Source organism: Urocitellus parryii, chromosome 3 (assembly GCF_045843805.1).
Source record: "Urocitellus parryii isolate mUroPar1 chromosome 3, mUroPar1.hap1, whole genome shotgun sequence".
Taxonomy (NCBI): domain Eukaryota; kingdom Metazoa; phylum Chordata; class Mammalia; order Rodentia; family Sciuridae; genus Urocitellus; species Urocitellus parryii.
In genome coordinates this window covers 28300852-28313599 of record NC_135533.1, presented here as the reverse complement: position 1 = coordinate 28313599, position 12748 = coordinate 28300852, and the positions used below count along the sequence as shown (strand labels likewise).

General features: G+C 36.9%; 1 pseudogene; it reads right to left on the bottom strand.

Annotated features, from left to right (window-relative positions):
- Positions 1-3220: 3220 nt before the first annotated feature.
- LOC144253966 (DNA-directed RNA polymerase II subunit GRINL1A pseudogene) lies at positions 3221-4706 on the bottom strand (annotated as a pseudogene).
- Between the last annotated feature and the right edge of the window lie 8042 nt (positions 4707-12748).

The window sequence follows — 12748 nt, the reverse complement described above, 5'->3', positions numbered from 1 at the left end:
AACCTCATTTTTTTTTTTTTTTTTTTAATTTATTTTTTAGTTCTCGGCGGACACAACATCTTTGTTGGTATGTGGTGCTGAGGATCGAACCCGGGCCGCACGCATGCCAGGCGAGCACGCTACCGCTGAGCCACATCCCCAGCCCGAACCTCATTGTTATACAGAATACATATATGATGTTGTGATGAGAAAAAGAAAAAAAAGTGTGTCACATGAGATTGGATAGAGAGAAAGGATGGGAGAGGAGGGGAGGAGCAGGGGGGATAGGAAGGGCAGCAGAATAGAATAGACAATATGATTGATGTATGTGCATTCCATGTATGTATTATATGTCAAAATACATTCTGCTGTCATGTATGACTAAAAAAATAAAAATAAATCATATGGTAAAAAAAAAAAGAAAATTAGCTTTCTATCTTTGGATTTACTTCTGTGCTTTCTGTTCTGTTCCATTGGACTGTTTCCTTTTTTGTTTGTTTGTTTTTAAATAATAGTGCCATACTGTTTTCTTTACTATAACTCGGAAATATAATTTTAAATCAGGAAGTGTGATGCTGCCAGAAAATATTGCTTTGTCTATTTGGGTTTTCTTGTAGTTTCATATAAATTTTTGGATTTTTTTCTATTTCTTTGAAGAATGCCATTGGAATTTTAATAGAGATTGTGTTAAATCTATATGTTGGTTTGGGTAGTATGGGATTTTTAAAAAAAAAATATTTTTAGTTATAAATGTACATAATACCTTTATTTAGTTTATTTTTTTATGTGGTGCTGAGGATCAAACCCAGGGCCTCACACATGCTAGGCAAGTGCTCTGCCACTAAGCCAAAACCCCAGCCCAATATGGTCATTTTAATATTATTAATTCTTCCTGTTCATGAGCAGGGGATTTCTTTACATTTATTTGTGTTTTATTCTATTCTTTATTCAACGTTTTAAAATTTTAAGTGTACAAATCTTTTACCTCCTTAGTTAAATTTTTTAAAAGGTTATTGTTAATTTTTTAAGAGAGAGTGAGTGAGAGAGAGAGAGAGAGAGAGAGAGAGAGAGAGAATTTTTAAATATTTATTTATTTATTTATTTTTAAAAGTTTTTGGCGGGCACAACATCTTTGTTTGTATGTGGTGCTGAGGATCGAACACGGGCCGCAAGCATGCCAGGCAAGCCCGCTACCTCTTGAGCCACATCCCCAGCCCCTAAAAGGTTATTATTAATGGGATTATTTTCTTGAGTTCTCTTTCAATAGAGTTGTTATTTCTGTGTAGAAATGCTACAGATTTTTTTCTTTTCCTTTTTCTCTCTCTTTTTTTGGAACTGGGGTTTGAATCCAGGGGTGCTTAACCACTAAGCCACCTCCCCAACCCTTTTCTTTTTTTGATTTGATAACAGGGTCTTGCTAAGTTGCTTAGGGCCTTACGAAGTTGCTGAGGCCAGTCTTGAACTTGCAATCCTCAGCCTCTCAAGTTGCTGGGATTACAGATGTGTATCACCATACCTGGCTTCAATGCTACTAATTTTTATACATTGATTTCATAAACTGAAACTATATATTTATGTTAGTTTCAACAGTTTTTGTGTATGAAAACTTAGCGGGTGTTTTACAAATAGATTAGGCATATTGAGATAATTTTACTTCTTCCTTTCTGATTTGGATACTGTTTATTTTTTAGTGCGAAAGGCTTCAGTTACTTTCCACTGATTATGATGTTAGCTGTGGGTTTTCATAAATGACTTTAATTATGTTGAGAAGCTTTTCTTCTATACCTAAATTGTTAAGAGCTTTTATCAGGAAGGAGTACTGAAAATTGTTCAACATGTTTTCAGCATCAATTGAAATAGTCATGTGGTTTTCATCTTTCATTTTGTCCATGTGATCTATTACAATGATTGATTAGCATATGTTAAACCAGGCTTGCATGCCAGGGATAAAGCCCACTTGAATCATAATATATAATCTTTTGATGTGTTGATTCACTTTTTAAAATATTTATAAACATTATTTTTGGGATAGTTTTTGAAAAATTATGGAGATACCACAGAAATTTCCCATGTACTCTGTACTGAGTTTGCCCTTTAGTTAACATATTAATATGGCACATTTGTTTCAACCCATGGAACCTATATTGATTTGTTATTGTAATTAGTGCCAACTTTATTTTTCAAAATTGAAATAATAAGGCGTTTAGTCCAATAAAGTAATATTCAGGTTATTCTAAAGTTGAAGAAATGAAGAGAATGGAGAAAAGGAAGACTGTAGACATCGTCACAAATGCTTCTTGAGAAAACCAAGGAGAAGACCAGGGGAGTGCTTCTTGTCTTTATTTATACTTTTCTTTTTTTTTTTGTTTTTGTCAATGTGTAAGATAACATACAAGACTGTGGAATTTAAAAACTTTTTATTTATTTATTTTTTTTTTGGAGTTGTTCTAATTAATATTTTATTTTTTCTTTGAATACTTTTAAAGGCTCCACATTAAACAAAGAATTTTTTTAATAACATAATTTCTCTGGAGACAACCATATAATCATTTAAAATGACAGGAACATGTATATATAGGAGATTGAGGTTTCTGCAGCCTATATATGCCTCTTGGCGGTGGAGAGGGGTATGGGGAGGAGGAAGCAAAGTACTGACAACTGACAATTCAGTTAACTTTGAAAAAATAACCGGTTCTCATACCAAAACATGAATGTGCTACACATGAACCTCAACTGTGAGAGCAAAGAACTCCAGTCAAGTAAAGCATGAGAACAACTACTCCTTTCACTTAGCTCTCAGCTGCATTTCCTATACCACAACTTACTCCAGGCAAATCTGGTCATCTAAAAAACCCTCTGCCCCTCTAGCATCTCCTCAAAATATTCCTTATTCCTAATCAGAAGTAAGAACAATCTTCCTAGGGGAAGACAAGAGAATAAAACAAACATTTGTGAAGCATTTTTCTATGAGTGTCTTTCAAGGTAATTCACATCCCAGATCTCAATTACTCCAAGTAAGCATACACACAATGCTTTGGACTGTACTCCCTTCACTGCTCAAAAAAAAGAGGGAACTAAGTCTTACTAATTTATTTTAGGTACCTGGGACAACTAAGTGTTTCACTGAAAGACATAATAAATGCTATTTTATAGAGGTAAGATAAGAAAAAAGTGAAGCTATCTACTTCCATTTGAAAGGAAAAAAACATATTCCACTACATACTAAAATATCAGACCAATGCACAACATACCGCAAAATTTTAATACAATATGGTTAAACACAATATTGAAATATTAAACTTTTCAATCACATGAAGATCATCTTCTGAAAGACAAACTGAGCTTTTTCTTGTAGCAACGTTTTTGTAACTTTATAAAGTTTTCTCCCTCAACAGTGTCTGACACCAATCTTGATACTTGTTATAAAGTCTGATGGAAGATAATGACTTCTCAAGAGTAGAAGATTTAGGAGATAATTCCAATGCCCATCTTCATAATTCATCATCAGAGGACTGATCATCATCTTCATCTCTTACTTCTCGGTACTTCCCTGAAGACTCCCCTTCTGGATTATAACTCTGCATTTTAATATTCAGTCTTTCAGCTAATTTTTGTGCTGCGAGCTTTGCTTGCATCTCCTCATAATTCTGTTTCTGCTGTTTCTGAAGTGCCAAAGAGTCTTCTATGGAAAGCAGCTGTGCAGGCAGATGGTGAAGTGGCAGGAGCCGCGCTGCTGTGATGTCATCAAGATGCTGCTTGTCCCTGCGCCGCCGCTCTGCCAAGGAAACAGGAGACTCTCCCCTCTGAGAATGACTAGGTGGGTCATTATGATGTGATGGCAAAACATTAGTTTTAAATTTATGTGGTGGGGGCACTGGATTTTTGGCTCGCATTTCTAACACTTCCATGTAATGGGGCTTCTTAGGAGTCCTATCACGAAGGCCCATCAAGTTTTCAGCGCTTGTGTTTTCTTCCAAGTGATGTATACCTTGGTCTGCAATTGTGATCCTTTGGAACTTATCAATAAACTGGTTGTCAAAACTGCTGGAAGTATCTTCTGCTTGACTTGAAACACAATGCTGAGGGAGATGCTCTCTCGCTTCAAGTGAGGAAGATCCCCTGAATCTATTGTGGGAAGCTGGGCACTTGTTCACTGCGTACTCAGCCTCTGGAATCTCTTCATCACCTTTTTGAGTAGGATGTACAAGTCCCTGTTTTTCTGAGGTTGTGTTAGATGATTTGATGTTATCTACAAAGGAACAGGCATGACCTGGTGATGAAGTATCAAGTATTCGGTCAGAACTCTGGGCCTTTTCTATATCCACATCAACTCCTGCAATTACTTTTTGCCTTAGCTTACAGTCTAAACTAGCAGAATGAAACAGTTCACGTTTTCCTCTAACCTCTTCACGCTCTGCAATGGCAGCTTTCAGTTTGGCAACAGTGTCTAGGATCTTTTTACCTTTGTCGGGCAATCTGCAAATGAATTTTTCGTTGCGCAAAAGTCTCTCCTGGCGCTTCAACATCTCCCCCAGCTCCGCCGAACTCCGCTGCCCCAAGTCCTCTAGAGCTTGGGGCTCGAAGCCGCGGGGCAACGAGAACATTCTGCGGGGGCTGAGGCTGGCGCGGCGCGGGGCAGTCGGCTTCCTCAGCGGGCCCCTCAGCTGGCGCTGGATCCGCGGCCGGCGGCGACTCCGGGGCACGAGCGGGAGTCGCCATTTTCCCGGAAGAACCAAAACTTTTTATTTTTAAGAGATTTCCATTAGTAATCACTAATAAGTGATTTTTCATTAATAATGATTTTTCATTATTGCTAAGAAATGGAAAACTGAGAAATGTTTTCCAAAATATTATTGTTCTTTTTATATAATATCTTGTTCCATTTCTGCTAAAAGTCTTCTTAATTTGAACTAAAAATATCTAAAAATAACTTGTCCTAATCTTTTTTTTTTTCCTGCTATCAACTTTACAAGTTACTTCCAAACTGGCTTGCAATCTTTTTCAAGTCATTCTTTTTATCATTATTATTTTTAATAACTCAAAATTAGTTTTCTAATCACCTTTCCTGAGAGCACTCTACAACTTCCCTAAAAAAGTTGATGTGAAGGTCACCTTCTCACTTCCTTTCCATTTTCACTTTGTATTTCCCCTCCCCCTTCTCTCCTCCTTCCTCTTTGTCCTTCATCCTTCTTCCTCTTCTTCAATACCAAAATGTGTTTTGCAGACTCTATGATGGCTCCCAGTGATCCCTGCCTCCTGTTATCTATAATCCTTGTGTAATTTAAACTTGCTTCTCTCCTATAGAACATGGTGATGCTAAGAGGATGCCATTTCTACAAATAAGTTATAATAGATTATGACTTCCTAGTAGACTTCATCTCTCTTGCTAGCTTTGATGAAGTAAACTGCCTTGGTGTGGAGGTCCATGTGGAAAAGAGTAATGGCCTGTGAGTATTTGAGGCCCTCAGTACAGCAACACATCAGGAACTGAATTCTTCCAGTAATTATACAACTGAGTTTGAGACTGGATTCTTCCCCGGTTGAGCCTTTAATTGAGGGCCCTGGCCAACATCTTGATTATAGCCTTATAAAAGACCATGAAACAGAAGACCCAGAAGATCCACATCCAGATTCTGATCTGTCAAAACTGGGTTTTCTTTTTAAGATGCTAAACTTTGGGGTAATTTTTTTTTTCAATCTAGAAATAGATAACATACCAACATTCCCTCTATGCTATGGAATGTGATGAGTCACTAACAAGATACCCTGGAACAGATACTATATTTCTTTCTTTAAAAAAAATAGTATTTGTTTATTTATTAATTTATTTATTTATGATATGAGGGATTGAACACAATGGGGGTCTACCACTGAGCTATACCCCCAGCATTTAAAAAAAATTTAAAATTGTAGATGGACAGAATATCTTCAATTACTTAATTAAAATATTTCTTTTAGTTATCAATAGACTTTATTTATTTATATGTGGTGATGAGAATCAAACCTAGTGCCTCACACATGCTAGACAAGAACTCTACCTTTGAGCCCAAACACAGCCTTTATTTATTTATTTTTATGTGATGCTGAGGATTGAACCCAGTGCCTCATGCATGCTAGGCGAGCACTCTGCCACTGAGCCACAACCCCAGCCCGCTGATCTTTCAATTCTCTGAACACGTTAAGCAATTTTATATCCTGTATTTTTCACAGATGCAGGTAATTTGCCTGGAATGCCTTCCTTACTATTCACATGAAGATACCTTCTCATTCTTCAAATATCTTAAATGATACTAATTATATTAGTATCTCCAAGCACTTTTCTTGACTTGGAATCATATTTGACACTTTTATTGTCTGTCTTCCCAACTAAACTACAGGCTCTGAGGGAACAGGGACAATATATATTCTGTTTACCATTGTATCTCCAATACACAGTGCAATGTTTGGTGTCTACTAGACAATCAATGGATAGGTTTTTTTTAAGTTTGTGAATGGGGATTATTTTCATGGGATGTTTATAGACATTTTTCCCCCCAAGGGATATGGTTTCATGGTCATTGAATTTGGAAAACTTTAGAGTAAACAGTTAAAGAGATTTCTTTACTGAAAGACTTTCTGGGGTCTTAATACAGATTATCTATTACTAGTGGACTTAATAGAGATTATCTATTATCTTAATACAGATTATCTAACTTAATACAGATTATCTATTACTAGTGGACTATGAATCTTAAATGGGGGTTATTGCTTTTAGATTTCCTTCTACATATTTGGCCCTGAACAACTTCTCCTTCTCCTTCTCTTTCTTTTTCTCCCGGTATTGTGATGGAACCCACAGCTTTGCATATTGCTAGGCAAGCATTCTATTGCAGAGATACACCCCTAGCCCTTGGAACTTCTTTTTTGAAGGGAATATCCCTTAGGACTGGTGTTCTGTGGTTCCTCATTCAGAAAATTCCAATGTAATTCAAGATTCATCTTTTATAGATAAGGAAACGGAGGCCCAGGAAGAGTTACTGACTTGTGTAGTTACACTGTGAGCTTTTGTAGGAATCAGGTCTTTCATGAAAGTCTAAACATTTATGAATGTCTATAGCGTCTTTAAATGATTAACCAAACCAACAGGGAAAGTTATGTATGGAATAATTTAGAGATGAGTGTTTTGAGTAATCAATATCAAAGAATCTGGCCTACTTTGGAAATTTACATTTTTTATAAAAATTACCACAATGGTTTTTCAGATCCTATGCTTTAAAAATGCTAAGATACCTCCACCCATGCCCTAATCAAAACAAAAGTGCTTATAATATTGTTTATCCCAGCTCTCTGGGATGTGGAGGAATCAGTCAAAAAACATAAGGAAAGTCTGGCATTTATTTACTTACCTGATTGCTGTATTTGTGTGGGAATGAATTCTGAGAGTATCTAAAGGTAGAATCCATGTGTTTAATGTCTGTGTGGGAAAGGGGTGAATGTTATGATTGAGTGCCTGACTTTGCATCCTGCAGTTGAGGGTTAGAAAGCTTCCTTCATCCTTTAGAATCTGTGTGACATTTAGCACGTTATACTAAATTTCTGTTTTCTCATCTGTAAATAAGAGTATCATTAAGCCCATCTCATATGGTTGTTGATATGAGATGGTGCATATCTACAGCTCAGCACATTGCTACCCACCAATAAGCACCCTAAATGTTAAGTATTATTAGGAAGAAATTTGGGAGGGCCATTGATGGTCCTTGAGGGATTGATGAAAATACTGAGATAAGTTTCAAGCACTCATCCATGGCCCTCCTAAATTTTCAAAACAAAATCAGATGGAGCACAGAGTCCACATATATTTCCCAACCCATTTACTTCTTGATCACTTAGGATTTTTGCTTATAGATCTGGAGTAAGCCTGTCTGATCTGTACAATATAAACATACACCGGCCATGACTTAATGACAAGCAGAATGGTTAACACCTTGATTTAGGGTGTTTATATGGTATGTTTTGATCCTTTTGAGGTAGAGTGACTTGCTTGGTCTTCCTAAGGTGGTCTTCCTCTTTAGGGCCTTAGGGTTTGTTGAATGCTTAGGGTGGTTGATGAGGTTTCTCTACTTTGGCAGGTTGAATCTTGTGGGATCTCTGGCAGTTGTTCTTTCCTAGGCTTTGTGGAGTCTTGTTCTATATACTTATTGCACAGTATTCGTTCAAGGATTCAGACTCTGATGCAGGTTTTTGGAACTCCTATTCATTCACTTAGAGCACTTTTCTCAATTGGAATTATATATTGTACAAGCAGATTACACATCCCCTTCCTGTTTAGTTTCATACCCCATGAATTCCAGCTGCCTTGGTCACCCTGAATTCTGAAATGTTTCCTTAGTTCCCAACACCCAAGTGTCTCAAGTATTTCTGGGATCACCTTGTTTGTTTCCTTTCTCTCAGGGATTGCCTGTTGACTAACATCTGAGAAGTTATTCCATATGTCTTGTCAAGTTTTATAGTTGTTTAAGAGAAAAGGTTTCTGTGTCGTGGCCAGAAGTGGAAGTCCTTTCCCACATTCAGTCCCTACTGCCTTACCATAGGGCCTCCACTTTGAAGAATGGCCCCCTTCAATACTGTAGTGTCAAGAGATTTGCTTTCACTACAGAGTCTTGCCAAGTTTCTCTTGTGACTAAGGGTTTGAGTAGGAAGATGGGTATGGATGGATCAGAGAATTAGTCTATCATTAGGGAACAGAACAGAATGAACTTGCCCATAGCTGAAACAATGCTTATAACTTTGTGCTTGGTCTGTTTGATTCTAGACCATACAAATGATCGCATGTTAGTTTCTGTGATGGGATCATTTTAAAAAACTCATTTCCAATCAACTTTGATTTTAAACAACTTATTAGTTATTTATATTGGTTATAAATGGAAAAACTGGAATCTGGGTTAGTTTTTTGTCACTGTGACAAACAACTTAAAGGATGAAGGTTTGTTTTGGCTCATTGTTTCAGAGGACTTAGTCCATGGTCAGCTGACTCCAAGGCAGAAACACCATGGTGAAAGGACATGGTGGAAGAAAGTTGCTCATCTCATGACAGACAAGAAGAGGGTATGGAGAGAGAAAGATACTGGGAGAAGAGAAGATAAAGTCTTCCAGGACATGCCCCCAGTGATCTACTTCCTAAAAATAGGTCCCATCCCCAAGGAATTCATTTAGTTATCAGTGAATTAGCCCATTTAATTATCAATATCGATAACTCATTTGATTATCAAATGGATTAATCTACTGATGAGGTCAACATCCTCAGGATCCAGTCCTTGTCCAAAAGGCCCATCTCTGAACCTTGCTGTATTGGGGACATGCTTTCAATACACGAGCTTTTGGAGGATATTTCAGATTGAAACCATAATAGAACCTATGCTTATTCCATGTTCTTAGGCTGGGAAGGCCTGGATATATCAGAAAAAAAAACATGACTTTCCTGTGTACAAAGAATCCCTCTAGGTTGAAGGTCATGTAGAACCCTTATTTCCTTCAGTCACCAAAGTCACATTAATTCTGATGAAATGAGCTAATAACCTGTTCGTATGCCAATTTTTTTCAATGTAATTTGAGCTGAAAAGTAATCATATACTGGCATATTTCATAAATTACCCATAAGAATGGTTTCTTTCCTCCTATAATAGGACTAGGTGAAAAGAAATGCAATAAAATATGATTCAGAAGGCTCATAGACTTTCAGTCATCTTTTTGCTTAATATATAAAAGATAATATAAGAATTGAAAAAAATTCAAGAAAAATAATTAGTTGGTTTTTCTTCTTGGTAGGAGGTAGGGGCCCACTGGTGAGAAGATGTTCATTAGTAAGTTTCTGCTACAAAGAATGTTTGCTGGCATCAGTAAAGAATATTTATCTTTGCTTGCAAATGATATTGCCTGTATCATGAATAACTATGAGGCATACACAAAGGAAAATTCCCAAATTTAAATTTGCACATTTATTGCAGTTCCGTTTCAAATCTAATGCTTATTAATTCAGATGCCATTATGTTCTTTTCTTCTCCGTAATCATTTTGCTTGGATAACTTTGGAAAGGCATTTGAAAGAAGATAAAATGTCTTTGTTTTATGACTGGCCTGTACATTTACTGGCTCTAACCTTCTTTAGGGCCTTGAACTTTGAGAATTTCTTGTCCGTTTGTAACTTCAAATAATCTTTAGAAAACAAACTGCTTTGATGTTCCCTTTTTATTCTTTTTGTGTATGCACTTTATTATGCTAATTGCCTATATAATGATATTGCACAATCATCTTATGAAGACAATAGGAGAGTTGATAGTATCCTGTCCTACAGAGGAAAAGTCAGAGGTATGGAAGGATTTTTTTGTGTGCTATTCACAGACAATTATCGTGGCCAGAACCAGGATCGACGAATAGGGAGGATGAACATTGGTTGAATAGGAGGAAGAGACCTGACTGTGGTTTCAACTCCATTCTCAGTTTGATCAATTCCTTATCTGGGCCTCGTTTTCCTCATTTGTAAAGTGCTAGGGTAGAATAGGTGATTCTCTTCGGTCCTTCTGGCTCTGGAACTCTGTGGTGATTTGCCTTCCTTTGGCTTTTCTCCCACAAAGCATTACTTCCTTTAGATTTCATCTGGGTGTACCTGGGTTACATTTGATTTTCACTTCTTCCCTTCTTCTTGTCCCTTTAAGGACTTTTGCTGAAGAGGTGAAAAACAAAACAAAACAAAACAACATTTAGCCTCCTAGCAACAATAACTGTATGGTGTAGACAGCCTGGATGACTTTTTATTATTGTGTTATATAGTATATTAATTTTAAGTTTATCTATGCCTTTGTAGTTAAACTAAAGTATAAATACATCATTATTATATTTTCAAATAAATTAGATTTCAAGTCCCCAGATACTTGCCACTGTTTGGCTTCATTATTAATCCCTTGTGTGATCTCGGGTCTTCTACTAACCTTACTACAACATAATGAGGGAGGGTTATCAATAAACCTGTCTTCTTCAATAAAGATATGGTGACTGAACAGAAAACTAAGTAGTAGTTATTCCCATGATTGTTTTATACTCCTAAACATATGGAGACTGAGAATGAAGCATTTCAAGATAAAATATAGACTTCAAAGTCTTCAAAATAGTTTTAAAATAAAATATTAAAATAGTGAAGAAATGAAAAGATTATTGGATCTTTCAACTGGGTTATGAAATGTGTACCAAAGTTTGGGCTTTTTGAAGCCCACTTCTGGACTTTTCCATGACTGATAAGTCTATAGTTTGCTATTAAAATGTTGCAATTTCAGTTTCAGACAAGGGAGCTATAAATTGCTAAGATCTGGTATAAATGGTCAGTTATATAAGAACAGATGTCTATTGTTTTATTTGTGAAGGGAGAAGAGTGCATGGTACTATTTACTTATAGTTACTCTTTAAAATTTTCCTCCTGAAGAAAAAACATCCATGCCACATTTGTGGAAACGGTTAGGTGACCACAGTAACGAAGAATTCAGGGATGATTTAGTGCAGATCATCATGCAGGCTTCCTGGCATAGGCATTTTAAACAGTATTGTGTTGTCTCCCGAGTTTGCCAGAGTCTAATCTGTGAGCAATTGAGGCAAAATCAAAATCAGAAACCTAGCGGAGTAATATTGTTTTGAAATTGTCAAGCAAAAGTCTTTGGTTTGGTTTTGTTACGTCTGGAACCAAAATGTCACATGTGGCATACATCATTTAAAGTTTATTATTTTAACCTGAGACCTCCTTGTTTAAAATTCAGTGCCCTGCGTCCCAGCATAAGCATTTTTACTCTATTACACCCGAGCCTGTGCCAGCTCCATGGTGAGCCTGGTGAAACCATAGCTTGGCTGACTGGAAGGCCCCTCCATGGTTCCCTTCTTTTGTTGGAGCTGCCAAACCCAATAGGTTCGTGGGGGTGCTCAAAAATTAAAGCATGGCACCAGGTAATTGAAACCATTCCTTGAATATCTAGCTGTACTCTCTGCTGAAAAAGAAATCATCCCACGCTATTGGGAAAGTAAAAGTGGTGTCATTTTACGTTTACAGAAGCATTCAGTATTTTCATGGACAGACTCAAAAGCTTGTGATTACGAAGTGTGAAATTCTTATTAAGATTCCTCATGAAATCAAGAGAACACATATCTAGCAATTGTTCCAAGGCCTCCCTTCCTCCTATTTGGACAGCATTAGCAACAATCCCACCAATCCATTCTCTTCTCCATATTGAATATGCCTTTTCTCCTTCTTGGATGACTTACCTTAGCAAGAGAATTTTTAATTATTTGTCATTCAGTGTAAGTTTACTCTTGATGTTATGGCCTTCTTCACATGGGCACGAGGCAAATTGTCTTCTGGGATTAAGATGTAGTGAACTTGGGCTGGCTGCAGTAGAAGAGATAGGGGTGTTGACAGGGAGTATGTATTTTTGCTTTTAAATCTAAGCAAAGATTTACAGATCGAGAACTTGATTACATTCTTTGTGCAGAACTTAAGCTTCTCTACATGCAGTTCAAGATTGTCATGGCTGCAGAGGATTTACACGTCTTACAAAGTTCCAGTTATAATAATAGTATAACACTATACTGTTTCTGAGGTGTTTTCCATTTCTTATTCATCTTTATAGTATTTGTTTACAGAGCATACAGGGTAGGGATGTTTTATTCACTTTGACAGCGAGGATTCTAAGGCCCAGAGAAGTTTAGTGCTTGCCCAAGATCACACAGCCAGTAAGGACAGAATAAACTCTCAA